At 41.0% G+C, this 27589-nt stretch overlaps 1 long non-coding RNA gene across 3 annotated transcripts in view; it reads right to left on the bottom strand.

Moving 5' to 3' along the window:
* LOC122185299 overlaps positions 1-23940 on the bottom strand; it is a 37192-nt gene extending 13252 nt beyond the window's left edge. For all 3 annotated transcript variants that reach the window (XR_006180835.1, XR_006180837.1, XR_006180836.1), the window contains exons 1-3: positions 23910-23940; positions 22994-23063; positions 7376-7463 (exon numbers count right to left, since the gene is read on the bottom strand). This is a non-coding gene — a long non-coding RNA (uncharacterized LOC122185299). The remainder of the gene's footprint in view (positions 1-7375; positions 7464-22993; positions 23064-23909) is intronic.
* Between the last annotated feature and the right edge of the window lie 3649 nt (positions 23941-27589).

The following is a 27589-nucleotide window of genomic DNA, read 5'->3' as shown; positions in this document are numbered from 1 at the left end:
ACACTATCTACACACTAGACTAAGAGAAGCCACCACATTTTTCTCCAAAGATGAATGAGATGCAAATTTATTTTCATATTTCTAGATGATAATTTTTGCAAAATCAATTGCCACCAGGAGACATAACAGCTGGCACTTCAAACACAAGGTGAGCATCCTTGGTAGAACTTCTTACAACACAGACTAGTCTGTGCCCACGAGAAAGAACAATATGGCACAACTCCAGAAAAGAAAAGCTACAACTGCCATAAAGCAATAAGAAACCACTGCAAAGCACATGGTATTAGCACAGGTAGTAAAAATTAACAGCAGAGGCCACACATGCACATGGTTGCCCTGGTCAGAACAAAGGTGCAACGAAGACTGCCAAAGAGCAGAGGGCAAAGTAGTAAGACATTCAAAGACAAGAATTATTCAAAGACAGTGCAAAAGATGTAAACAAACACTCAGATCTCTGGATAAAGGCAAAAAGGGGTCTATATAATCTATCTTTAGAAATAAACAGTTCAGCTATTGAGAAAATGAAATAAGAGGTTGGACAAGGAGCTTAGTACAGGAGAAATTCACAGCTAATGGAATATACACACTGATGTTACAACTCAAAGGACACTGTTCAAAGCCTGATTTTTTTGTTGAGATCCTGATCAGAGTTGCAGAAGCAATAAAAGGCACACAGTAGCTGAGTACCTGCTGCTGGGTACAATTAGATATGTTTCACAGCTTTTCAAAATGCTATACTGGCGATCTCAGTAACTCTACCCTTTGTTTCACAGCACCTTTGGCATGCAACCCTGCAATAAGTGGGAAATAACTTGGAAAAAATGTTAAGATAACAGAAAAGGGCAATAAAACCATTCATTTCACTCTCTTAACATCCATGATGACACAATGCATGTGAACAACTTGAATGTTTCCTGTCCCACTGCTGGAAAAACATGACAGATAAAAGATGTTCTTCTGCCTTTGCAGGAGCACAAATGGCTGGTGTCACTTTTGTTTATTCCAGTTCTAATGTCCTTTTTATTTTTTTATTTTTTTTTTTTTTAACTAATTCTCCTCCTCCAAGACTCCATTTGAAACCATGCAATTTCACCTTTCTGAAATGTCTTTTGATGCCAGAAATCAAGTAATTGCATTGGTGACCTGTGAACATACATCTACACAGAACTTGATGATTACCAGAACAAAAAATTCGAGATGCAACCTGAACCCTTCACTCTCCTGTTGTGATCACAGATCAGCAGCTCACCTTGCATTTGCACTGGTATCAGAAATGAAGCAAAATATGTAGGCACTGAATGAACTGGAGATGTTCAGAGAAGTGAGTTTTTCTAGCTTCTCATGAGCTGCAACAAATTTAATTCTCAATAAACAGCACATTAACATAAGTGTTCTTGTGTTCTTCTATATCTAAAAGGCACAGGTTTCTCCCTTACTTCACATGCAGAAGGTATTATCCACAGGCAGTTTTAAAAATGAAATACATTCAGACTTCGGAATGGGTGAAACTTCACAGTGTTTTCTTTAGGTTTAAGTTATTACTCTTTAAAAGGAAATTCAATACAAACACATCCTTAATTACTTGAGAATTAGTCCTATATAAATATTAGACTGTAAATTAGGCTGTTCAAAAGTAATTATTCTGCTTCCTGAGGTCTACCGAGGAATGAATTATACTAAAGCAGCAGTGTGCCTTCATATTTTATCAGCTGAGAGAATGAGAGATTTAAATGCTTTAAGTTCTCCTTGAAATTCAAAATCATGGGAAAGACCACCATACACAGACACATACATGAACCCTTATGTACTGGTAGCTGTCCTGTTGCTTTCAGAGCACTGTTTTTCTAAGATTTTAAAAACTCACAAGCAGAGGATTCTCTCTTCAACTACCAGTATTTTCAGGTAGGTTCTAAATTTAGGAAGCGAAAAGTTCTGACAAGTTCTAGACAGGTCAGAACGGATTCAGATCCTTGTTATTTCAGATATGCCAGTTAATAACTACTGAAGCATCAGTGACAGATGGAACACGCTGCATCAAGAGAGTAACAACTGAACTGCCAGCCTCCAGGGGATATTTAGCTACAGATGGGCACCATACGTAGAGGAAGACTTCAAGTACCATTTGCACCATGATGTGTATCTTCATCTTGTAAGGGAACTTAACAGAACTGCGCCTTGGCATCACACCACTCCCTGAAGATCTGGTGTTCTGTCAGGAAGCACTATCAGTCTCCAGGAAGGGAAGAATATATTTAGTAATCAATCTCTATTGGCATAATATTGATCACTAGCAAACTGCAGATGTTGAAGACTGATCAAAACAGCTGCCTTTTTGACAGGTGTTTGCTTACGGATAGCCCAAATAAATCCTTAACACCACAAATTTGCTTTAGGCTTGGATAGGTGATAACAGTTCAAAATGTACAGCTGTGCCTTTACCTCCCCACCACTACCAATTGATCTGAAATATTTCAATCCTAAGTACATACAAGGAAGAAAAAAATCATATGTAGTCACTACTTCACAGATGCATCTATCACATGTAGTTACACTGAAAGATGACCTGCTCTCATCCCCGATACTGCAGTGCAAAGTGCCATGGCATTCTAACTGGAGCTCCTTTGGTGACGGTTTCTATGGCATATGTAACCTTCGATTGGCAGAAAGGTACAAGTTCAGTAGGAATTGGTCTTATATATTCAGTGAACATACCATGTAATAATGCTGATAACTTGACTTTCCTTGTAAGGACTGAATAAGATTGGTTATTTAATCAGTGTCGAATCATAGATTATCACAAATTAATGAACATGCATGATTATTCCTCGCTCCCAGCTCCATGCAGAACTGTGCTTGTCGTGCAGGCATCTCCTTTATCTATACAGGAAAGCAATCCCACTCAATATTTTTTATAAAAATCCCTACAATATCTTCCAAGATCTCTCCATGAACAAACATGAGCTGCGATCATCTCTATCTCCTTGCAACTGAAGTTGTGTGCTTAAGTCCTGATGACACCAAGTTTTATCTAGCAGTTTTATCTAACATCTCGTTAAAAGAAATGAAGGTTAAGAAGGCAGTTAAAAGCACCCCTTTACAGCTCATCATCAAACCTCTGCCACTTATTTTAATCACAGTTAATGTCATCTGCTGTCAGGAGAGATTTTTATAATACATTGTTGCCGAGATTAAAAGTGTAGCATCAATTCTATATTCATTTTTAGGCTGTGGAAAAAAAACATGAAAATAATTTGATAAAAGGACAGTCTCTGTAATGCCCAACAGAGAAAAGCCTATCAAATAAAAAACTATCAAAGAAAATTACTAGCTTGTGTGTATGTGCTTACAAATGAGTTAAATAATATATTCCTCATTTTCAACTGGGAATGCAGTTGCACATTTTTGTAGATTTCAATTAAAATATCATCTCTAAGTGATATCTAATACATGCTTTGTACAAAGAGCCTGGGTGTCTCAACCAAATCTTGTTTGGGGATTAGAGGCATAGCAGTTCAAGTGAAGCACAACAGCACTGTGTGCCTGCATTCTTAACAAAAGCCTTTGTGCTGGAGGAGAGAAAAGCTCCAGTGCTTTTCAGTACTTCATCTATGCAGTCCTGCAAAAAGCAGCAAGCAGGTGCATGTGGGAACTCCTGTACACTGAGAAGGGGGGATTTATTTTGTTTTTCCCAAAGATCTCTTCCAGAAAGCTTTTTATTTAGCTGGATTGGCTGTAAAAATCCCTGGGCAAAGATACTTCTACTGTTTTGAAGTAGCATCAGTCACATGCTGTCACATGGTATTGATAATAAAATGCAGAGTGAATCGTAGGAACACCAGGCATAGCTTCTCAGATTCTGCTGTGACAAGGTTTATCATATTCTAACAAGTGAACAGATGTTTGGTAATCATTTGCCTTGGTCAAACAGCAACATCAGTATTGGCCTTACAACAAATAGTAGAGAAATACTGAGTTCACAGTAAGCTGGAATTTTATTTTATGCTGATCTCACTAATCTTCAAAGTTACTCTCAGTAGCAGAAGTAGGATCATGCAGGTATTTGCAACATCTGGAGAGCAGACTAAAGTCATGGGGCAGGGGATGATTTTTTTTTAATTAAGTGCTTGAACAGTGCAATGAAGCCTCAATTAAGATCTCTAGAGGCTACAGCCATCCAAGTAATAAAGCCTCAATGGTGATGTAGCTTGCCACGTGTATTTGGCAGATGAGATCCCAGCACACCAGTTAATTATTTTGATTTACAAGAACACACATGCTCACTGTTAAGGAGTGCTTTGAGCTGCTCTTATTCAGTGGATGCTGGTCTGAGCACACCACAGACTGTGACAACATTCAAATCAGATTTCAAGCAAATTATCATACACAAGCACTTGGTCTGGCTTCCCTTCACCATTCTCACATTCTCCCATACTCTGTATTCTATTTAGTGGAAGGAAATGAAGCTCTCTCTCTTCTGGTCAAGCATCACATTTTCACTGCGTTACAAACCGGACGCTCAAGTCATGTTCACTCTGATCTCTGGTTCATAAATCTGAACAAACTATTGCTACCTTTCAAAGAAATCTGAATTAAAGCTGTCCTGAAATTTCGATACTAGAGAAGATTGCTTTGAGTAGATGGCACATAACTAAGACAGAAGACATGCAGGTCTTGACACAGGCTTTTTTTGTTTTACTAAATTTCAGTTCAGATAAAGCTTTAAGCCTAAAAATAGGAGTCTGGAACAGGATAACCAAAACCAGAGGAAAAATACCTTTCCTCAGATCAGACTTCTGAAGACCCAGTTTCACAAAGCCCCATTAAACATATTAGGGTACAAACTAACAAAACCCTGCTGGGTAAATTGCTGCTGACAGTTGGAGCTTTTCCAATGAAAATGTCTTCTAAGCAATAGGGACATCTCAAATGAGAAGGTTATTGGAAATCCTGCTCTGAAACAGCTGCTATTTCTCAGGTTATCACCCACTTGGGAACTCGTGTCTTTGCACAAAATGAAATTTTGCATCAGTGAGCCATGGAGCTGATCCTAGAATGCTCATAACTGCAGAAGGATACTCTCAATCTAGTCTCAGATGTGACCAGTTTGGTTTCCTCCAAAAGCACCCATGCCAGACAAGGCTCTGGCATGAAGCTGCCCACAGACTCTCAACTACATTGTAATGACTTATGATGAACATGTAACAGGATAAGTTCCTACATGCCATCCATCATCTTTGCTTCTGTGCACAACAGATTTGGGATAACAAGATCATAGCAGCCTTCGAACTGCATGTAGAATTTTTTCTTCCCTGAGGAAGTAAGCACTATAAATACTGGCATGTGCTTACCTCCATCATCTTGTAGACAACTTTCAAAATCAAGCATGAAGATTTCTGTGGCTAGATACATATTTTATATTTTGTCCTCTGTGATTGAAGTATTTTTTTCTATGCTTTCATGGATTAGCAGCATAGGAAACTGCATATTTAGCTGTTCAATCTCTCCCTTACAGCTTAAACACAATTAACTTTCATTTGATGCATTCTTCCTGACTGCACTCATAATGCTCCCTCAGGAAACAAGAACCAATAAGTCCTACACAAGAGTAGAAAAGTAAGGTACTGACCAAATATTGTATAATAGTATATTATAGGCCTATGGGAAAAAAGTTAATTAAAGACCACAGCTGTCCTTTGGGAAAATGCTTAATATATTGAGCTCCTGCAGGAGAACACACCACAACATAAACAAACCCTCTCTCTTCAGGAGCTCTGAGTATATCACACATTTAGGAAAAAAACAATCAAAACCTGACACTATTTCATTGGTCTTAAGCTACAAATATGTTAAATAAGATACGCAAAGAACAGTCTTAAAAATACCACCTTCAAGAACTGTGAACAATGCTGTGGACTAATATCTTACAACCTGAGTTAGGAACCACTTCATCTATTTCAGGTGTTGAAACTCCAGCAATTTAACAACAATTAACAAGCATTTCTACATGGTTTCTAGTGCTCAATAAGCACAGCAACCCAGCCAGCTTCTGACCTACTGAGCAGTGATAAGTCTGACACAAAGGGACCCAGGCAGGGAAAAAAATAAAAACTACATAGCCAGAAGCAGGAGATGCAGCAGAGACGTGAGGTTGCAGTGAACCATGCCTGCTTCTGGCCTTAGGAAGGCACACACCACAGAGCCATTTAGAACATTTACATCTCAAGTTTTTAAAAATCCAAGCCAGAAACATTGATGTTGATCTGGAAGCTGAACTTTGAACTTGTGTGTTTAGCACAAGTGAAGAATAAACACAGTGAAAGAACAGCTCCATACACACAGCTGAGCTGTGACTTTCATTCACACCAACATTTTAAAAATCACATGACATGCAGCTTGCAGTTCTCAGCTTGGACATCTGGCTTTTTTTTAACCTTGCCATAAAAATTAAGTGATGCTTGCAGCTTCCCTCCCAAATACATACTTTAACCAATAGACATCACAATACTTATTTGAATGGATATCTTGAAAGAGGGAAAATGAAGACGTGGTCCATTGGGCTACTACCAAATCTATCACATCTGCCAAAATCATAAGTCAGGGCTGTATCCTAGAGGCAATGCTGCTAGCTCTAATAAAGAGGTCAGCCCCCTGCACAGGATGCTCAAGGGACTGACAGCAATGACAGTCTGGTCACCTCAAAAGAATGTCCTTCTTGGAATTTGTTTGGAAACTTCTTTTTAAACAACTACCCACACACAAACTCTTTATTAACTTGCCTTATTTTTCTGTTTTTAAAAATTAAAGCATACATCTTCAACTGGGCCACCCACAATCTGAAACAAGAGACATTTGTCTAGCATTTTGAGAGGAATACATAGCAAGAAAGGCACAGTTTCTGCACTAAAAGTATGTATATTCAGTAAGTTTAAAGTTTTAACTCAGCTCCTCTCTGAATAGAGCAGTTATACCTATGATTTATCAGGCAACACATTGTGTTTACTCTTATAATTACAAGGAACTTTCCTACAAGCACTCAGAGGATTGTTTCTTAAAAATAACCTCACATGAAAGAAAGGTTAAGCGCAAGATGTTGTTTCATTAAGACCACTGAAGAATTTTACTAGATGTTCCATCACATTTCACTAGCATCTTTAGTGCATACATGTGCATATGTATAATCTGTTTCAGGTCTGTTCAATCTGACAGTGTTATCATTGCTCTTATATAGTAATGTTGGCAGAAGGGACCTGTAGTTTATTAGGCCTTGTATTGCATCTGCCACAATGCCCTGGGGCTCAGATACACTCATCTAATCCAAACATTATTCCATGCAATTACACTTCATTGTTTACTGAATGTATTCGGTACCACTTACATTTAACTGTTGCTGTTCTGAGGTTTTCTTCAGAGGGGTCAAAGCTTGTGTTCCCAGGAAGTTGGTGGTATAATTCAGGTAATTCGAACTGAAATGCAAAGTTAAAATGATATGAATTAATATAGCGATGACTGGATTAAATAACAGTACAGAAAACAGCGTGGCTTTGAAACATTTGGGTCATATGTTTTAAAAGCAGCAGGTTTAAAACTTAACTAGGAACCAAGTGGTAATACCACCCCAGCACTGCTGTGTCAGTTTAGCTGTATTCTGTGCCATGCAACCATTCCATGCACTCGGGCTACATGTATTCCACCATCCCTCCCAGAGCCAGCATCATTCCCTTCATCCCAGAAATTCTTTACAACAGAATAAAAATCTAATGAGATCAAGCCTGAGATTTTCAGTAACACGAGATGAACACATCTGTATAAACACACATTTGACAAGTATGAGTTGAAAGAAAAAGGAAGGGATGAGGTCTGTCGTTCACATCTGAGGTGACAAACCTCCAAGGCTTTACCAGTAAAGGCAGAATAACTTGATTCTCTTGGTTGCTGGGTCACTGCCAATTTGTACCAGCAACAGTTTCTAAGAGAAGAACTTGCCCTAATTGTCTCTTGGACCCGAGAACAAGGAGCACAAAATTAGTTTGCCAAATGCTAGCACAAGCCACAGCACGAACGGTGAGACACACTGAGGTTCTTTGGGAAGTAAACCACGGCAAGACACCCATTGCTCCTCAATACAATTAACTTCGTTTTGCAGAGTAAATGAAATAACCAAAAAGGAAAGTCAGTCCATCCAGAGCATTTGAATGAAAGTTGCTCTGCAGAAGCATTTTGCTAACTCACACTAAATCTGGCTGCTCAGCCTGCAAGTGTAAGAATGCAGCTTCATACAAACTACTTCAGACTTGGAATTTCTCATTCTTTTATTTGCAGCTAAGAGACAGCACGCAAGCCAACAGGCAGGAATAGAAAAGGAGGGGAACTTAGTGACAACATTTGCTTTCATTATCGAGTCAGAAAGCTCTTTGCCACAAACTACATAAGCCTCTGCCTCGGGTACAGTAAAGAACCAACAAAAGCCCAAGACATGAAAACAAGCATTTGCCACTACCAAATTATTTTGTCAAGTTACGCTTAAGGGATGATTGATGCACTTTAACATGAAATAACATTAAGTTTGGAAGCTCTCTCAGATGCATGGTCATCATTCATTGGTAAAGCTTAAATTTTCCTTTCAGTGTGATAGAAATTAATTTGGAAGCTGTCAAGAATTCTTTGTATAATTACGTTCTGGAGCAACTAGGAAGTAAGGTTACATTATTTATTAAAAGATACACCATTGCTAAACTTGTTACATATAATAAAACAAGTTCCCTTTCACAGTTTGTTAATTTAACACAAGCACTTACATAGGCATGTTTACTCATGCAGCATATTTACTCATGCAAATATTCACATTTTTCTGAAAGTCTTGCCTAACTCAATGCAATGTCTTACACAGTCTGAACTGTTTTATATTCAGAAAAAAAGCACTCTGTGGTTGTGTCAGAAGAATCACTGCTTCCTCCTAAAAACAGACTAATTAAATAATTAGTAGTACCAACAGACAAGCAAAGATTATCTAAAAAATATCATAAGACTGAAAGCATAAATCACAATAATTCAAATAATCTTTGACCTACACACAAGCTGTAAGGGTCAAAGGTGGCATTAGATTATGTATTTATTGCTTGACTAAGCCATTATTCACCAGTCTTCATTTTAAGAGGTGGGGATGATGGGAGTCTTGTATGAGGAAAAATATATCCTGCAATCTTCCATACGCAGGGTGGTACAGCTAACTTATCTTTTGTTGCTCTCTTCCCAACTTATGGCATGACAACTTCAACAAGAAGACTCACAGTGAGATGCAAGATTTGAGCAGAGTACAGCAATGATGAAGTTTCCTATAAATTTGTAAGGAATGCATGAGTCCAAAGTGATTTGGACCTGCACTGCACTGCTTTTGCCCATTTCTTCCAGAGTTCCTGAGTTCTCAAAAGTCTGTGTGCAGACCCTCTGCAGAGAGGAACTGCGCATTTGTCAGGCATTCAAGAAAGCAAGAAATCAAGACCGGATCTTCACAGCTTTCATACAGATTGAGAAAGACAAGAACTCCATTAGATACAACACTGTTCTAGAAAACAGCTTCAGGGTCCAGGTGACACAATCCTTTTCAAGGTTGTGATGATAGAACAGAGCAAAAGCCTTTTGTGCATCTCCTGTGAAAAAATCTACTAGTCTGAATTATTCTAAGAAAAGACAACAGCCAGCATCCCTTAGAAGCATTCAACCCTAAAACAAAGCCAATCACAGTGTGAAAACATTAAACCATGGCATTACTATATTCTATTCAGAAACAAATTTAAAAATCTGGGTGCTTGTCTTTGTTAGCAACCAGCTGAACGGATCATTCTTTCTGATTTCAAGTGAAGTTGACACTCCTGAAGCATTCAAAAAACACGTTTTCTCACTTCATTCTGTATTTATGGCTCAATCAAACAGCATTACATACTCTCATTCTGTTCTAAAGAAAGGTTTTCAATTCCTGTCGAAGGCATACCTAAATCCCTGCAAGTATTTTGCTTCTATTCCACTGAGGATTATCACAGAAAGCCTGTGGGGAAACAACTGCAACAGGTAATCAGAGTCCAGCAAAGAAGGGGTGAAGTAAAATTGATCAGAAAGGCAAAAATCATTAGACCACTGCCACAAGAAAATGCTCAGGAAAAACAATTCCTCTAAGTATTAATTGCCTCCAGTCAAAATAAGAAAATCTGTCTAAGTAATGTATCTTTTATTGAGAATTCACAAAATCCCTGGGGTGATGTTTGCACATTTTAGTTGACAAGCATCAGGTTGAATATGAAAGCCCAGCTTCATATAAACTAAATTACACTGCAGTCCCCACTTTTCACACTTCCTACTGGTTAAACGCCCTTGAAGGCCTGAGATGGGCTCAAGGGCCGATGGCTACACACTGTGCTGAGGGAAAACTAAACAGCAGTTGAAGGTGGTAATAATGTGCATCTTGAACAAGCAGGGAGTGAGCAAACAAGAATTACAGGGAGAAAATTTGGAAAGAACCACTCATGCATTGCAGGCAACTTCCCACATCAACACCAGGCCCTGGTGCCCCCTGAGAAAACAGACATCATCCGTCAGAAAGGGTCGCAGTGCTCCGAGTCTTCTAATTACTAATAATTTGAGCCCTTTTCTTCTCCTTTTAAGCATGTTCAGAAATTTTGCGTTAACTGCTCAAAGATGTTTGAGAGAAAAATCAGTCTGGTGACACAGCTCTTCCACTGCGGGGAAAATCCTATTTGAGATTGATTAAATCTCAAATCCAAGGGTCATGTTTGCTAAGTGCAACCATTTGTTCTGAAGTTTCTCAAAGGGAATTGTGTGCGCTCCTGAAAGTTGACAGAAGCACTACATTCAGCTTCTGCTACATTTGAAGAAGTGGGATCTTGCTCTGGTGGGATCTGTGGAGCCCCTAAAAGACATGGATTGTTCATCATGGAGCTTGTGAAATGGAAACCTAAGCTTTCCTTCACTCCTTTGAGTTGGATTCTAACCACTCATGCCAACTTCTGCTCTTTGCAAGAAGAAATCTGTGTGCAGACACCTTAATACAAAATGTTCATGAAGAATGAAAAAGTAATACAACTTATGTATGAATGTGCATTCAGCTTCCCTTGTATTCAACTCCAACAGAGAGAAGCAGCACTTCCTGTAAAAATCATTTTTGCTTCATGGTTCCAAGTGCAGTTATCCAGCACACCCTCAGGCATTTATTTGCAGTATTTACATTTTTTAACCACTTATCAAGAGAAAATCCAATTGTGCCTAATCACAGCGACTCTGCGTGTCTCCTATTCTCATATATGGAAAAGTGTTTATTACCCATTTGTAGTAATTAAGGCACCAATGCTATATAGATCCATAAAACCAACTTCCTTCAGCAAACAAAGGCTTTTTTTTCCCAAATTTACAGCAGCAAAAATTCTCATCTAAAAACAAAAGCTGAATTATAACATATAGCATATTTTGAAGAATAAACTGACATCAAGATTAAAAATCTTAGAATTGCAAAATTAAAATACATTCCATAAAATGATTGGTTTTACAGCATTGGTAAGGAAGTAAAACATTTAATGAGCTGACAATGACACTGTGATATATTTGACAACATCTGTGTTTGAGCTTCTTTGTTATGAAATGGTTAAGTAAACTTCTTTTTACAACTACATACAGTCAGCAGCTGAATGACTCCACCAAGTCAAGCAGTTTGTTTAGAAAACCCAGTGAAGTAATGGGAAGTGCCAAACCCAAAAACCTGATACAGAATACTTAAAGGTCAGGTTTCATTATTCCCCTCTATTTACCCCACAAGCTCTGCTGGTCGCTCAGAGCATCTTACAACCCTGTCTGATTCTGTAGTACTCATACAGTACTGTGCATTGCTTTATTTGGGGACAAGCAATGCTATGGGAACATTGTCAGCAAAATTCATCCTACAGTAACAGAGCCTCAGTTGTTCATCCTCCCAAATTACAGCACTAGATGAGATACCAGAATAAGGTGAAATACCATGGTGGGAATCGAGTAGCTGCATTAGCCAGCTGTAATTATACACACAGAAGCCAGTGAGACCAGCTGAAAATCAATGCATCACATCTAAGTTAGCTATCGGCTCAAGACCTGAAAGCTCCATAAATAGGAATCCCACCTCTACCGTACTACATCTGTCAGGACTTCAGAGGACTAATGGTATGCAAACAAGATCAGAAATGCTAGGGGGAAATCCCAAAGCCAGTTAAGTCCACAGGAACACCTGCATCAAACTTTGGGTTCCTTCTGCACATTTGTTCTCTGTAGAATCACTGCACAACCACAGAACTTCATGCAAACATCCATATGTAAGTCTTCTTACTCCTTGGAATGACCCCCGGATCACAGGCATTTCTCCAGAAGAAAAATAGCTTAGCATTTCTCGAAATGCTATCCTGCTCTACATCAAATCCTATTATATTTTCCTCTTGGCAGTGTTATATCTATAAACTAACGCATGAAATCAGAACTGCAATACTTCTGAAGTGTTTTCGTCTTCCAGCCATGGGGTAAAACAAACTTTGTTCCTTTGTAAAAAAGCCCTGCTGTGAGCTCCCATACAGATCCAGCCACCACAATGGCCACAGTGACTTTCTCCTGGAGAACTGTGGAAAGAGGGACTCCAAGTTTTCTCATGACATGGAGTTTAAATGAAATGTTTGAAGGAAGTGTCTCACTGGAGCTGTACAAAGGTTTTGTAAAGATGCCCAAATCCTAACAAGTTTAAATCTCAATAGAATATGTGAGACCTGGACTGTGTTTTTGAGGTTAGCAACCCCCCCCCAGGCAATCCTGGGCTTTAGTTCAAGCAGACCTGTACTGACTTACACTTTATTTGAAATGATGCCCTAAACTATAGTTAAGAATTTTCACCAAAACCTCATCTCAATCCAGTGCTCTTATTTTTTCCAGTGAGATGAGTCCTAATCCATTCACTCAGTAAATAGAGCAAAGGTGAAGAGAGCTTCCTCTCCACATATCGTCCAGATAACAAAAAGAAACTCCAAAGACAAAAATAATGCAGCACACAGCCCCAGTACCAAAAAAAGACAGAAAAACAGCTTTCCTTACACTTCTCCTGATTAATATTCCAATTACAGAGAAATACACATTTCAGCCTTCAGCACAGCAAGAAACAGACATTTGGAAAGGGGAAAAGCAATTTCCTACCAACATTTCTATTTTGTTTTTCCTCCTTTGATTGCAAGAGTACACAAAGCCAGGCGCTCAGCAAGAACAAGTCAATAGAACACCAAGGTGAGCACCAACCTAAACCAATGGAGAGCTGTTGAGGAGTAAACCCACCTCTGCAGCAGGGTGAACATCTTCTGACAGCCTCCCCAGCCTTCAGTTACTGCCGCAGTGGAACAAACTTCGAGGTATTGTGGCTTTCATTTGGGGAATGAGAACAGTCCCTCCAAGGCTCTGAGGGTCCCTCCGGACTGAGTGAGACCAGGTGGGATCAGGTCAAGATGTGCTGTCAAAACTGTTACACAGCCTCCTGTGCAGATTTTACTTTAGTAGCTGTAGTAATACTCCATCTTTTATCCCCACATTCGACCTGACAGATCCAGATACTAAAAGTGTCCAGTAAACATCCCAAAGGAGGTAGTAAATGTTAAGGGTGACAGAGTACGTAACAAGTTTAGGGACAGCTCCAGTCTTTATCGAAAAAGAAAAAAGCCTTCAGTGTGAGGGACTTCATGTCTAACATGCACTGCCTTTGTTACTTCTCAAAAACCAAAATCCATTTAGCAGTTTAATACCATAATGTAAAACATAGCAGAAGTTAAATTACTAATAACTCATACAGAATTTTGCCTCTGTGAAAAAGGCTATTTGCATATATATATAAGTACAGTCAGCATATAAAACTGCAGTAAGTTTACATATTAATGTTCTCTAATGAAGAACATAAGCATATAGGGCAAAAGAGACCTGTAATAGCTAAAACAGGTTCATCCTTGTCAGTCTGTAAACACATTAAATGTAGATAAATAATACAATTACAAGATGTTATTACTGTATTTCAACTTCACACCTAAAAGAACTTTGTTATAATGAAGCAGGAATTCATCTGATTAAGTAAAATTTGTCTACAGAAGACATTCACTCCAAAGCAAGATGGACCACACAGCATGGACTGCTTCATGCAGACTCCCACTATGAAAAATCAGACTGTGTACCTAAATATTGGACATCTTAGTGCATTGTACCAACAGTGCATACATAAGCACCACAGCCAGGTCAATGACATTGATTACTCTTGCATGAAAGACGAGGGAAGTTCACCTCAGCAACCAAACTGAAGCATAGCAATACACTTAATGCACACGTAGTCTCCATCTGGTCCTGGACAAAGGGATGCAAACGTGGGAGAAAACCACACGGCACAGAAGGCACTGGAATCAAAAATAAATGCGTGTTCCTCCCTCTACACTGCTAGGGCAAACCTGTGGAATGCACGTGCTGGGCAATAAGTACCCAACTAAGTCATTTTTGGGACAGGGTGGCTCAGCAAGCAGAACAAAAAGCATCTGTCATCGCAACTCACAACTTCAGTGCTAAAGGAGTTGCAGTTCCAATCAAGAATTTCTGGAGAGTATAGTAAAAATCATAGATTTGTTCCTTCAAAATCTCATCATCTCTGCAGGTGAGCAAAGCTTGCAGTGCAAAACAAAATACACGTCAGAATCAATTTTATCAAAGATGTTCAGATATATCCAATATAAAATGAGCATTTCATCCTCATTGCCATGTGCCTCCTAGAGAGCAGTGAGAGGTTGGTGCAGAGAAAAATCAGTGCTGATGCTCTATGACTAAGATGTCTACAAGTTTGAGTGCACTGACTTCAGCAAAACAGCCCCCAGTTTGGAGACCCTCAGTCAAGACTTGACCTTAAATTCACACCAAGTAAGGATAAGTTGTTTATTCTGTTTTCAGACCTCCTTTCAATTTTATTTCTTGCAAAGGAGATAATAGAGAAACCATTTTAAAATATGTACCCTGATTATTTTTTTTTTAAAACCAACCTTCACTTACATGTACTCATATAGTGGGTCCTTACTGAGTCATAGCCTTGTCAGATGAAAAAAACAACCTAATTCTTAAACCAGAGATAAAAAACACACCTGCTTTGCCTGAAATGCGCAGCATGGTATTTCCAGTAACAGTTCTTAGGAACATAACTGCTCAAATTATTTGCTATAATGGTGCCACGCTATGGTTCCCAGCAGAATTGGAATTGCTGGATGCTCATCTCCACAAGGAAGGAAAGGGTAGTGCGGTGCTTATGCGAAAATTCACTAGTTTTCTGCTATCAAGGGAACAATTTTCTCCTGTGATAATGCTAAGCATAAACACATTGAGTTTTAAGACTGCTGAAAATGAAATTGGTTTGAATAAATGATTATTTACATAAAAATGCACAGCCAGGATTGCTATCATACTTTGCTATAGCAGGCTAACACAAACTACTGTCCACCTGATGTTGGCTTGTTGTATTTGTCCTGATATGGACCTTTATCATATAGAAGGACCACTGCATGAGCAGTATTTGTGTTTCATTATTTAGGGGAAAGTGAGTTACAGCTCGCTCCTAAAGCAGATGTCAGTAAGACCAGCTCCACTCCCTGGAACATCATTCATTTTACTTTTGCCTTTGAATAGTACATTCCTCAGTCATCACTTGCATCATTACCAAGAACTGAGAACAAAGAACATACTGCAGCACAAAATGGATTCATTTTAGTTTTCCTTCTGTAAGCGGCCTCTCATGCAAGTCCTGCAACTTCCCATCCTCACTTTAAAATAGCCTCTTCTTTAACTGAAAACTCTTCAGAGGTGATACCAATGCTGGAGATGCTACAGATGTTATGAGGCAATCTATCCTGGGAATACAAGGTTAAGTTTTATACAAGCGCTAATGACACAGACTGTTCCTCTAACATTACACAAGAGTTTTATATTAGTTTTAATAAAGGTTTGGTTTCCTGTTATTTTCTAAAAAAGCACTATCAATTCTAAAAGCATAAACAGGAAAATGAGTTTTGCTTGACTTGGGGTCCACAGCTGAAACAATTATTGGAACTTTTCTGCAAGTCAGGAGTTGCTGTCAGAAAATATACAGACATTGCTGGAAGGCTTAAGGTTAGTGTGACAGTTACAGGAATAGACATAAAACACTTCTGACATGCTACTCTCCTAGACTTTGATTCAGCAAAGCACTTCAGCATATGTTCTTGAGCTCTGCTGAAACAGAGCCCAGAAGTGACGCCCCTTCTGACAGCTTCCTTATAACCGCTGCAAGTTAACCTTCTCACGGGAAGCTCTTCCCTCCCTCCCTCAGGATGGAGCAGACATACGGTACAACAGCCCTACAGTGCTGTGGCACCTTACTGGAGGATGGCACCTACTTGCAAATGGCATAAGAGCTGCACATGGCTCTTCTGCTTTGTTTTAAGCAGCACAGTTTGATCTGGCACAAACAGATGAAAACTAACGCAACTCTTACTAGTAAACAAGAACTAGCGATGTAAAACAGCCCCATGAACAACTGCCTTAAAATCAAAGTGAATTCTTTCTTGACAGCATTTCAGTAACACCATTGTTGACTTGCCTACCCCACTGCCTGGTAACAAAATGATTATTTTGACTAGCAAAAAGAGAAACTTAAACTGCCTACTGGCTTCTATTATTTGTATTCTCCACTGTGTTATCTACTCTGAGATACTGGGCTCCCAGCAGCACAGTGCAGGGCCTTGCTTTGCACTACAGGCTGGCAGCATCCTCCTCAGGCCTGACATCCACTTCATGATCCAGAACACTCTGAGGTCAGGAAACCTGGCAGATTGCAGAGCAAACATTTTGCTTCTAACAGAATTCAGAAAGTAATGACTGAGAACCCACCTTCCCTTTTCTTTTGATACCAAGCATCTCCTTCCACGCAGCTCGACACTGACTGGGGTAAATATGTTAGAAAGAGGAAAGGCTTATTTCTTCTGGTGCCAGATCTACTAAGCAGTCAGGATTTTTTGAGGAACAGAGGTCTCCTGCAGTCTTTCTCCTCCTTTCCTGAGAACTACTAAACTTGCATCACTTGCATGTGCCAGTGAAAAAGAATTAAAGCCTGCATTGGGCAGCATCTCTGCACATTTCCTTAGGCAGGTGTTCTTCTCTACAGTTCATTAGGGAGATGCATACAAGACAAGCTAATTCAGGAGGAGTCAGGAAACCCAACACCAAACCAATGAGAAGCCTATCAGGAGCCTGATACCAGCATCACTAGGAGCATCTTCTTTCTCAAATGCAATGCTCTGAAGCAGCTGATACCATCTGCTCTTTTCTAGAAGTACTCTATAAAAAGTTAACAACCTTATTTCTTCCTTGCTGTTGTCCCAATCCCCAAGTAGCCTCAGAAACCCACTATAATTCAATGACTATAAGCATCATTTCCATCTACAGAAACATGTGAAAAGCTAGGAAGAGGTTGCCCATTCCTTTTGTTTTCAGGATTAGAAATGTTTAGTCTAGACTGACACAGTTTGTAAGTGACAGAAATTAGGGTCTGCTTCCCAGAGAGAAAAAAACAAGGCTGTTGGACATGTGCTTTACGTTCCCTGAAGCAAGATTTAAAAATCTCTCTATTGATCCAATAGTTAACCAGCAAATATTACACTCTACACTGTAAGCAGGTGATTTACAGGAGACCTAAAGAAACTATAAAAGGAAATAATACCATGACCTATTGCTTAACACTGGCAAGTCAACACACATAATACTTCTTTAAATCCCTGGTTCGTTCAATTCCTGACAGTCACCTTTATTGAGTGGCTGAAGACTTCATGCACAAACTCAATTTTCATTCCCCACCACTATCCCTTAATACCTGTCCAGATATAATACTCTTTGTGCTAGCATTTTAATTGAATACTAAAAAATAATAGTTCACTGAATGCAAGATTTACTGTAACACATAAAAATAAAATGACAATAAAGTCATACATATAAATTAAGCAAGAAGCCCTGTAATCTAGTCTGTATCAATGCTGTATTTTCTCTCCTGTCAATGTCTCACTCTTCATCTCCTTTGTAGTGTAATAAATTACCATTATTGGTAAATATTTATATTCAGTTCTGTAGCATCAAGATACTGACAGTCCATACAGGTCTCCCAGAAGAATGCTCCCATCATCCTGAGACAACACAAATATTTATTACATTTGCCTTTCTAATGGGTTTATGCCTTTCTGGGGATGACTTCTAGGATCATCTTTATTCTTGTCTCAGCAACTTTTAGCTAAGAAAACTAAAACAAATTAGGACTTTGATAGCCACATGCATACTAGTTAAAATCAATAGCTTTAATTTCCACATTTAAACCTACAATTTTCATCTGACAGGCTCAGCAGGTTTTAATGCACACAGCAATTTACTTTTACTGTTTTAATTGTTTTTAGTCAATCACTTTTATTGCTTCTCTGCATCTGACTAAACAAATTAATAGAGCTATGTTCATAAATGATTACTCTCTGAAATGGCTTGATAGATATATTTGCCAGTTTCACCTCCAATTACTGCCAACATTAGTAATATTTATACCAAAAGGTACATTTATTCAGGTTCTATAATTAAGTGAGCAACAGGAATAAAAATAGCCAGAAAATCTATTTTGTGAGCTCTACAGTAGCAAGTCTTGTCCTTCTAGCAGCATTCTCTCCAAGCCAGATAAAAAAACAGCAAGACCTGCCTGCATAGCGGGCTGAAAAAAATCTGTATCACAGCAAGAGTCCCGCTTGTATTCTTGCATGACTTCTGCCTGAGAAAAAAAGCAGTGCATGTCTGCTGAAATAGAAGATCCTGATTCACTGAATGAAGCCCGGTGTTATTCCATAAATCTTCAGCTCCTCTGTCCCTTGAAGAAAGAGAGCACAGCCTTCTCACACACAAGCAGCAAACTGCCCCACTATGTGGAAGCACCTGAGATGTTCAAACCCAGACCTCTAGAGCTTTCGTTTTTTAACCATAATGGGAGAAAAAGTAAGCTAAAGCAAAGAACCTTTCATCAATAGTTCCAGAGCCACCTCCCTCTAACAGGAGACTCTTCAGTGTGTTTCTTCACTGTGTTTCAATAGGCAGACTGCAGGCTACCTGCTACCAAGCGCAGCCTCCAGCCAGCACTTGGGTCTTTCACTAGCAGTATCAGGGACTGAACACCTTTAAAGTTGAAGATTATAATTTTCCGCTGCTTTTTGGATGTCTAATCAAATCTAACCACTAAAACAGCTTGAAACTTCTATGAAGAACACTTTTAAAAAGAGGCTTGATCCAATCAGGTAGGGAAAGCCTGAAATTATTTTTCCCCACCTTCTTTCCTTCTCTGAAGAGCAAGCCATCTTGAAGATCTCCCCTCTTCCTCCATTCAAAGAGAAATGAAGTGCATGGAAGAGCAAGGCCACAAACTCCAAGTAGGAGAGGGCATTTCTTGTCTTTCTGGACCTAAGCTGCAAGGAAGAGGAGATCCAATGGCCTGCCTGGCCTCAGCACAGCACTGTGGGTTAGCTTACAGCAGGTGCTGGAGCACACCAGGCTCAGCCCAACTCAACGTGCTTGGCTCTCCAGAAATACCTAGCCATGCTCCTCCAGAGGATAACTAAATGCTCCAGCTGTAATTAACACATTAAGTTTTCCTTCGACCCACACCTGCTTTGTCTCCACACTCGTGGTGTACTATAGATTAGGCAAGTAAACCTTTGGGGAGAGTATGTCCTTCCCTGTCACTGTGTTTCTCAAACATCTTCCCTTGTGAGTGCGGAAATACTTGGTTACAAAGCTCCCATCCCCACATTTACTGAATGTGTTCTTTCTTCTGAGTGGCACCTAGAGTACTAAACCAGCTGCTGCTTCTGCAGAAAAGAAGCGATTGTAGAAGCGATTCTACATTGGTTAGAACTGCTGACATCAAATCAGTTTTTCATTCGGTATTCCTGCTTATGACCACGCACATTTGATTTAAACCTTCATTGAACAGAAGCCCTTGGAAAGATGCTGGGCTGTAAGCTGTAGAAAACTGATGAACTACATAGTCTGGTTGAAAGGCTCTTCACCTTTCTTTTAGAAACCTGCTTAATATGTTATATGAAAGAACCTGGATTGCTAGCTGAGGCTGCTAGATACCTCATGAATATATCAATTTTTAGTCCCTAAGCTATCAAGCTTACTCTCTACTGCAATAACAAGAAAAACATTAAAGTATGTATCACATCAGAAATGTGACTTACCACACGTGTAAACTGCAAAAAATGAATCTGTTTCTTGTTGAGGTTCATGCAAAATGTAATTTGTTTTTTTTTTTTCAGGGTTTTCCATTGACTAAGAAACCAATTCAAGGTATAAGTAGATACCATTTTTATTTTACATTCCTTGGGATTAAACAGATATTTAACCGACATGCAGTCTGTACAAACCCATCCTTCACTGCCCTTGTATTGCACACAAGGAGGCAATACAGCTGCTCTATAATCCCATCCTTTTGTCATCAGGCAGGACAGCACTCACTGAAATGTCAAACAGAGCAACCAGCTTGTTGTGATGGCATATCCCACAATATGCCTGTGATCAGGACTCTTCAATAAAGAGCGAAGTCTGATAGAGGGCTAACTAAAGAAATCATCCATCACAGATGACCTGAGTTGCTGCTGCTCTTAGCAGAGATCGCAGGAAGAACAAATAAAGCCAGAGGTGATAACAGCATATCCAATCACAGCCAAACATGGCCCTTTGGTCATACAAAGCCTGCTCCTTCCCACCAGTGCTTTACAGCAGAGGCGAGTGATGAACAGACACCGGTCACAGCCATGCCTAGGCACATCTGTACTCCTGTGGAAAAGAACTGGCGTGATCTTCTTAACTGTGTGCCCCGTGAGGCAGCTCAGCACGGCAGCAGCCTCAGCTCAATGGTAAACCTGCCCTTGAAATGGTTACAAGCTGCAAAAATACCCAGACATTTTTCTGCAGGCCAACACCATGGGACATCAGCCCACAGAAGCCTCTGCAGAATGATTAAAACATTATCCCAGAGTGAATTATTTTGTACAAAATGCACACATGCACTGCTGGGCTGCCCCATTAGCACAGAAAATCTGTTGAGATGCTGTTCTTGATCACTTGTTCTCTAATGTCAGAAGATCTCAAGCAAGATCAGCCTTATAGCAGGAGCCATACCATGCAGAAGAGCCTTTACATCCCTGTCAATCCTCTCTAAATTAACTGGACAAAGAAGTAGCAGTTAAAAAATAACTTGTCTGAGGTCACCTACAGAGTCTACAGCAGAATGAAGAAGCAGGTGCAGAACTTGATTTCTGGTCTGGTTTAATACAATCCCTTCTAACCCCAAAGAAGGAAAAACAATATGAGGTAAGGCATCAGCCTACAACAGTACTGTAACTGTTACTCTCTTGGGAAGTATTCATACACTGCCGACCAGCACAGCCCATATTTTGGAGCCGGGGACAGAAACCAACACTAAAACTTGCTCAAGTTTTCAGCAAGTTTGCTGCTTGGCAGGGTCCTTCCATCTCATCTACCTGGGAAAGACTTGATACAAGCCCCCAAACATTCAATAAACATTTACAGAGACATTACACAGTGTATTTCCAACACATATAATTGTATTGAGAATGCATTTTTTTCTTACCCCACTCCAAACTCTCTCTAGCATATGAGTTTATACAGAGCTCACTTTAATGAGCCAAAAACCATCAAAAAATAAAAACATCAAGGTCAGTAGATCAGTACATTGCAGTTAAACACATTCCAAATTCTGAATCCAAGAAAACAGCCTTTGTAGTGATACAAGTGCTGGTTGTATCTACCAAGAACTCTACCGCTGCCCTTCAGACCTGTTCTCCATTTCCAAGCACACAGAACTTCCTTTACTGCCAGTTCCTCTACTGATGGCACATTTTATTGACAAAATACAGCCAAGCCACCTACAGCAATTTCAGCTACAGAACCTTTCACACAAGAAGGTAACCAGTTCCCCCATCCACTTGCAGTAGATTTAGATCAGCAAACATGCAGACGCATTCAGATATTTGAAGTCTCATGCCAGCTGACAGTTAAGGACAGGGTAATGCTGTAACTGTGTTATCCTGTGCATTCTGGAAGCAGAGCTTTCTTTCCTCAGCCAGAGGGGCTGTGGATTCCCCCTCTGCCACACACTGATCCATCTAAGCCTTTTCACTCTCTTCTCCAATTTCCCCTTCCCTTTGTCTCACTGCTTTCTTGAATTGAGTTTCTCATTACAGTTCTTCAAAAATTCTCCTAAAATAACTAATGCCACTTAGAGGCTGCAGTCTTCCCACTCTTAAGAAGTGCCAGATGCATACAAGTCCATTAAGAGTTCAAGTACAGGCTTGGAGCTGCTGCACCTAACAACTAACCAGCAAAAAGTAAGCTGCACAGCCACAAGCAGACAAGTTCCCCATGGCACAAATACTATCACTGCTAAAAATGGCAGGCTCCAACATAACATTATATTTCTCTTAATTGCAATTGTATAAAGGAAGAAAATATTTGCTCCAGTATTCATGGAAGAAATCACAAATCTTAATGCATGCCAAGACTCAGAGCTACACATTAGACACACTTGCTAGGAACAGTTTTAGAAGCTACTTTTATTAGGTGTAATCCTGCACTCCTGTCTAGTCTGACCGACCAAACATCTTACAGTTGGCCTCTCAGATTTTGTCCATACATCACTCTAAGCGCTTGTTTACTACCAGCTGCTTCTGACTTCTTTCCACTGCTAACTGTCATGCCCTCTCCAGCTTATTGTGCTGAATAATTCCAGGGCTTGATGGGAGAGGGGGAGAAGCCATACAGCAGCACATTACCCCCACACACACACTTCTATCAGGCAGGTTGATGAAAGAAGATTAATTCCCTAACATACCTGTACTAGTTTAAGTCCCAAGCAGAGACTGCTAGAGGAGAAGTGCAGCAGAACAGTGCCTGGCATCACTCTGCAAGAAACAGGAGAGATCCATGGATGCAAATACCTACCACACAAAAACATCCCTGGCCTTGCATGACCACGTCACACAGTTCAACTCTGTTGTCAGACTGGGGGCACACACAAGTGCTGCACACAGCAGCTAGCAGTCTTGCTAACTATAACTAAAATTCTTGCTAACACCTCATGAAGAAAATATACTTCTATGTGGAAGCGAGTGCATTTGTTGCATTGCTTCTCTTGTTCAGAAAAGAGCATCAAATCCATACTGCTCCCTAAAGATGCATTGCAGTTTCCTAGAACACAATGTTGGCATAAATGCAGATAGCCAATACATGGAATACATTCCTCTTTTCAACTATCTTCAGACCCTTCTGAGAAGGGGGCTATTGCCATGACTAGGAGGTCTGGAAAGACCAGAATTACTCAGCTTAAGCTCAGTCAGAGTGATTTCAGATCTGTAGCTCTTCCCTCCCTTCCCCTTTAGAATGGGCAACTCTTCACAAACCCACTGAACAGTAGGTGCTTCTCATCACACTCTGCCCACAGTCATTCTATTCAATTTCCTAAAGTGTGCCACCTAACAAGTGAGCTAAGTTTAAAATCCCCACTTTGTCACATCTGATCCTCTGGACCAGAATTATAAAAATTAGAACTCTCATCCCTCCTTCTAAATCCACATCCTTCCTTTGCTGTGTCAGTGCCCCAGCCATTTTATTAACGCATCTTAACAGTTGTAATGCAATGGAAAGCACAGCAACGACAGCAGAGCAGCAAGGTCCAAGGCTGCAGCAAGTGAGAATTTGCTCAAACACAACAGCCGAGGGCACAGAAATAAAGGAAAGCATCTGCTTACCTTCAGAAGGCCTCAGGCACACAGGGACCTCCAGCAAAATCCCCTTGCCTCCACTGCCAACCCTTAAATGAGGTCTGGGAAGGGGTGCATCCTGGCTCCACCCCCTCCATCACTCAGGTACATTGCATGCAGCTGAGCTCCCCTGGGTTGGCCCTGCCTTCCCACCAGGTGCTCGATCACCATTCCAAACCATGACTCAGCACTTCTGCTACATCACATCTCTTCAGCAGAAACAGAAAAGTTTTACTGAATTAAAAATAGGAGGGTTTTTTTTTTTAATAAGGTTCAAGCCTGAGAGAAGACATAATAAGCCTTGCCTATACAGAAACAGCAAAAATTCCACTCAAATTCACTGTAGAAGTCCAGCCTCTTTCTGTTCTATTCCAGTACTGCTAGAATTTCTCCTCATGAACTCATGAATTTCTCCTGCTACCAGCTGACAGACATGCTCAAACTAAATGAGATGCTAACAGGAAAGATCCTCACTACACACTCATGAACAGAAAGGTTGCTTTCAAAGTCCACAGTTTCCAAGGTCCAAAGAAGTTTGAATCATTTTTTAATTTCTGTTTTTACTTGGGTTACTGTAGAAAGCTGTGATGATCTATGGCTGCAGCCTTATTGCTGGGCACTACAAAAGGCAGGTCTGCGTGCTGCAAAGGTTGAGAGAAATGCAAAGATTCGGTTAATGTTTTTCATTCAGTTTCTAAATTGAAAGTTCATTCTAGTAATTAAAAATTAGGCAAGAACTGAATAACCTATAAAGGTGAGCCTCCACTGTAAGCAGTTTAAATTGACAGAACAAAAATATTTATGTTTAAAAGATGGTAACTTAGCAACTACAGAATGATTTAGCTCTCAAACTTCACAATTCTCCGAGTTCACACACAGAGAGATGGGAGCTGCAAGTGCTTATGGAGGGCATTTCCTCCGAGTGAGAAAGCAGCCGAAGGCTCTGTGATACTCCTGCACAGTGCCTCGGAAATGCACGCCTCCAGGACAAACCCTTTAAGGTCACATAGCCACGTTTTCTATTTTAGCAGAGCAAATGCCACAGCTCTAAACAGAGACGCTGCTCCGTGTCCTCACCACACGCAGACCCCTCTGAGTGCCTGTATCTAAACAAGACAGCCGAGACCTGCAGTTAGAAAGAGAGATCTGAAGAGGGAGGCCTTTGGTACACGAAGCACAGCTCTTGGACTGAGTTGAAAGTCAAAGAGAATGTAGAAAGGAATAAATAATCAAAAGAACAGAAGTAAAAAGAAACTGATAAGACTCTGAGAGGTACAGATGCATTCTGAGATTCCTGGAGCACACACACACAAAAACAACAAACAATGCTTTTCTTGTTGTTGTTTAAAGTAGATTTTGTTCTAAGTTGCAGCATTCTACAGAAAGAAATGCATCATAATAAGAGAAGTTTTGTACTGTCTGCAAGATTTGACTTTATTCCCTGCAGAAACAGAGTCCAAGTTGTATGGATTCAGGAAAAGAAGAAGAGCAAGTTTGGGCATTGCCCAAAAACCCAGCAATCAGAGCACTCGTGTTGGTAGGGAAAAGATACGTCAGCAACCTGCTGCAAGGAGTTCATTAGAATCACTGAACATGCCGTGCAGTCATTTACCTGGGCCTGCTGGATGAGGACACCTCAGCATCATAACATCTGAAGGCAAGATCCTGGGTGTGGTAACTGCATGGAGTGAGGCCCATGAAAACATGGACAGTCATTCCTTGTTAAGATTCCCAAGGAGATAACTGACGCCAGTGAAAAGTGGGAGTCTGTCTCACAAATAGTTGTTTACCTTGATGGAGAACCTAGTGTGTCTCTTTAGCATCTTTATAAGTTATTAATAAAATGCCACACAGGGCTGGAAGTTCAGAAAAGAGCACTGGGGCTGATGTGTAAGCAAAGATATAAGCAAATAATGTGAAAAAGTGTGAAACAAGTGAGGGGAGTGGCTCCAAAGGAAGATCTTAATACCAAAGCCGCTCATCTTTCACTTGGAATAAACGTAGAGGTTATAAGAAAAGTTTATAATGCACGAACCTAAAAGGGACAAGATTTAAAACATGAAGAGAATCCCAAGTTCGTTAGTTTAAAAACTAAGGCAAAACAAAACAAATTTGGAAGCTGATATCCTGACGTGGAAGAAACCAGTTTAATTTCTCAGTAGTAAGGAGCGCGGGTTTTGGCAGCGTTGCGGTAGCAGCTCAGTTCAACGTCTCAGCAAAGCGCCGTGAGCTGAAGAGCGAGGCGAGGCTCAGCAGCGCTCGGTAGGCGCGGAAGGCGGCTCCGGCTGCGGTGCGTTCCCGGGCCTATGGCGCCCCCTGCCGGCCTCCCCGCGCAGCGCCGCGCTGCCCATCCCGTTGGGTAACGGGCACCGAGCCGCCCAGGCCGGAGCCCCAGGCCGGAGCCCCAGGCCGGAGCCGGTCCTGCGCAGCTCTGTGACCGGAGGGCGTCCCCGCAGCTGTTCCGTGACGGCAGCGCCCGCTGCTCGGTGCCAGCCCGGCACCGGAAGGCACCACTCGCAAACAGGATGAAAGGAAGCCAGAGGGATTTCCAGGTCTTTCCTGGAAGGGTCAACTGAGTTTTAGTGTCGCTGTCAGCTGTTGCAGACCTCCTCTCCATTTGGCGGACTGAAAAGTAGCTGCTGAGGTGCGACAGAGCCCCTGGCCTCCAGGACGGCCCTGCTGCAGCTCTGCCAAGTGCCACAGCCATGTGCGTCACCAGGGGAATTCAGGTTTCCATCACTGGCACAGCCCAAAGCCTGGCATCTTTGGATTCTCAATTCCTGCCTCACGCATTGCCCTCATGTTCCACAGAGCAACTCTGCATTTTCCCCACTCAGGTTTCTCATTATAGGAACTAGGCTGCACATGAGTGTTCTCTCCCTGCTCACTTATTTCAGGAATCCCCATCTTCTGGTGACCTCAAGGGCAGTACCAGCCCCTTTGCTGCCCTAACCAACTCCACACCCATTGCTGTAACACATCTCTGTGTTGCTGCCACAAAAGATCCGTATTTTTGTCAACCTTTTGTATTTTACGCTCACATTTTGTTTCCCATGAGATTATAGAAAACTTGAATTAGTGCTGCTTGCCAGTCTGCAGCCTGTCTTGAATCCTACAGGTGTTCCAAAGACAGTATTGCTTATCTGCACAGAAATGCATGGCTGAGAAACAGCTGCACAAGAAAACCCCTCTTCTCCATCCTGCTTTTGAACTCCAATTCCCCCTCCCTCTTCTGTAATCAGCAGTGGGTTGATTACAGATGAGGCAGGGAATATCAGCTTACTTTGCTGCTGAGATTACTTACCTTAAATACTTGGTGAAATTCTCACAGCTGGGTTGCCCATCCCTGAGGTTCTGTCTTGCTGTGTCCCTACTGTGCAGGGAGTCAGGCCTGGCGGATGCTGTGCTGTGCTGGGTGCTGTGCAGTGCAGTGCTGTGCTGGGTGCATTGTCGGGTGCTGTGCTGTGCAGTGCTGTGCAGTGCTGGGTGCTGTGCAGTGCAGTGCTGTGCAGTGCTGTGCAGTGCCGGGTGCTGTGCAATGCAGGGTGCTGTGCTGGGTGCTGTGCAGTGCAGCGCTGGGTGCAGTGCAGTGCTGTGCAGTGCTGTGCAGTGCCGGGTGCTGTGCAATGCAGGGCGCTGTGCTGGGTGCAGTGCTGGGTGCTGCCCTT

Source organism: Lagopus leucura, unplaced genomic scaffold (genome assembly GCF_019238085.1).
Source record: "Lagopus leucura isolate 7727_CA_CO unplaced genomic scaffold, USGS_WTPT01 Super-Scaffold_100028, whole genome shotgun sequence".
NCBI classification, from domain to species: Eukaryota; Metazoa; Chordata; class Aves; order Galliformes; family Phasianidae; genus Lagopus; species Lagopus leucura.
The sequence above is the reverse complement of the archived record's forward strand: the minus strand, read 5'-3'. Positions and strand labels throughout refer to the sequence as shown.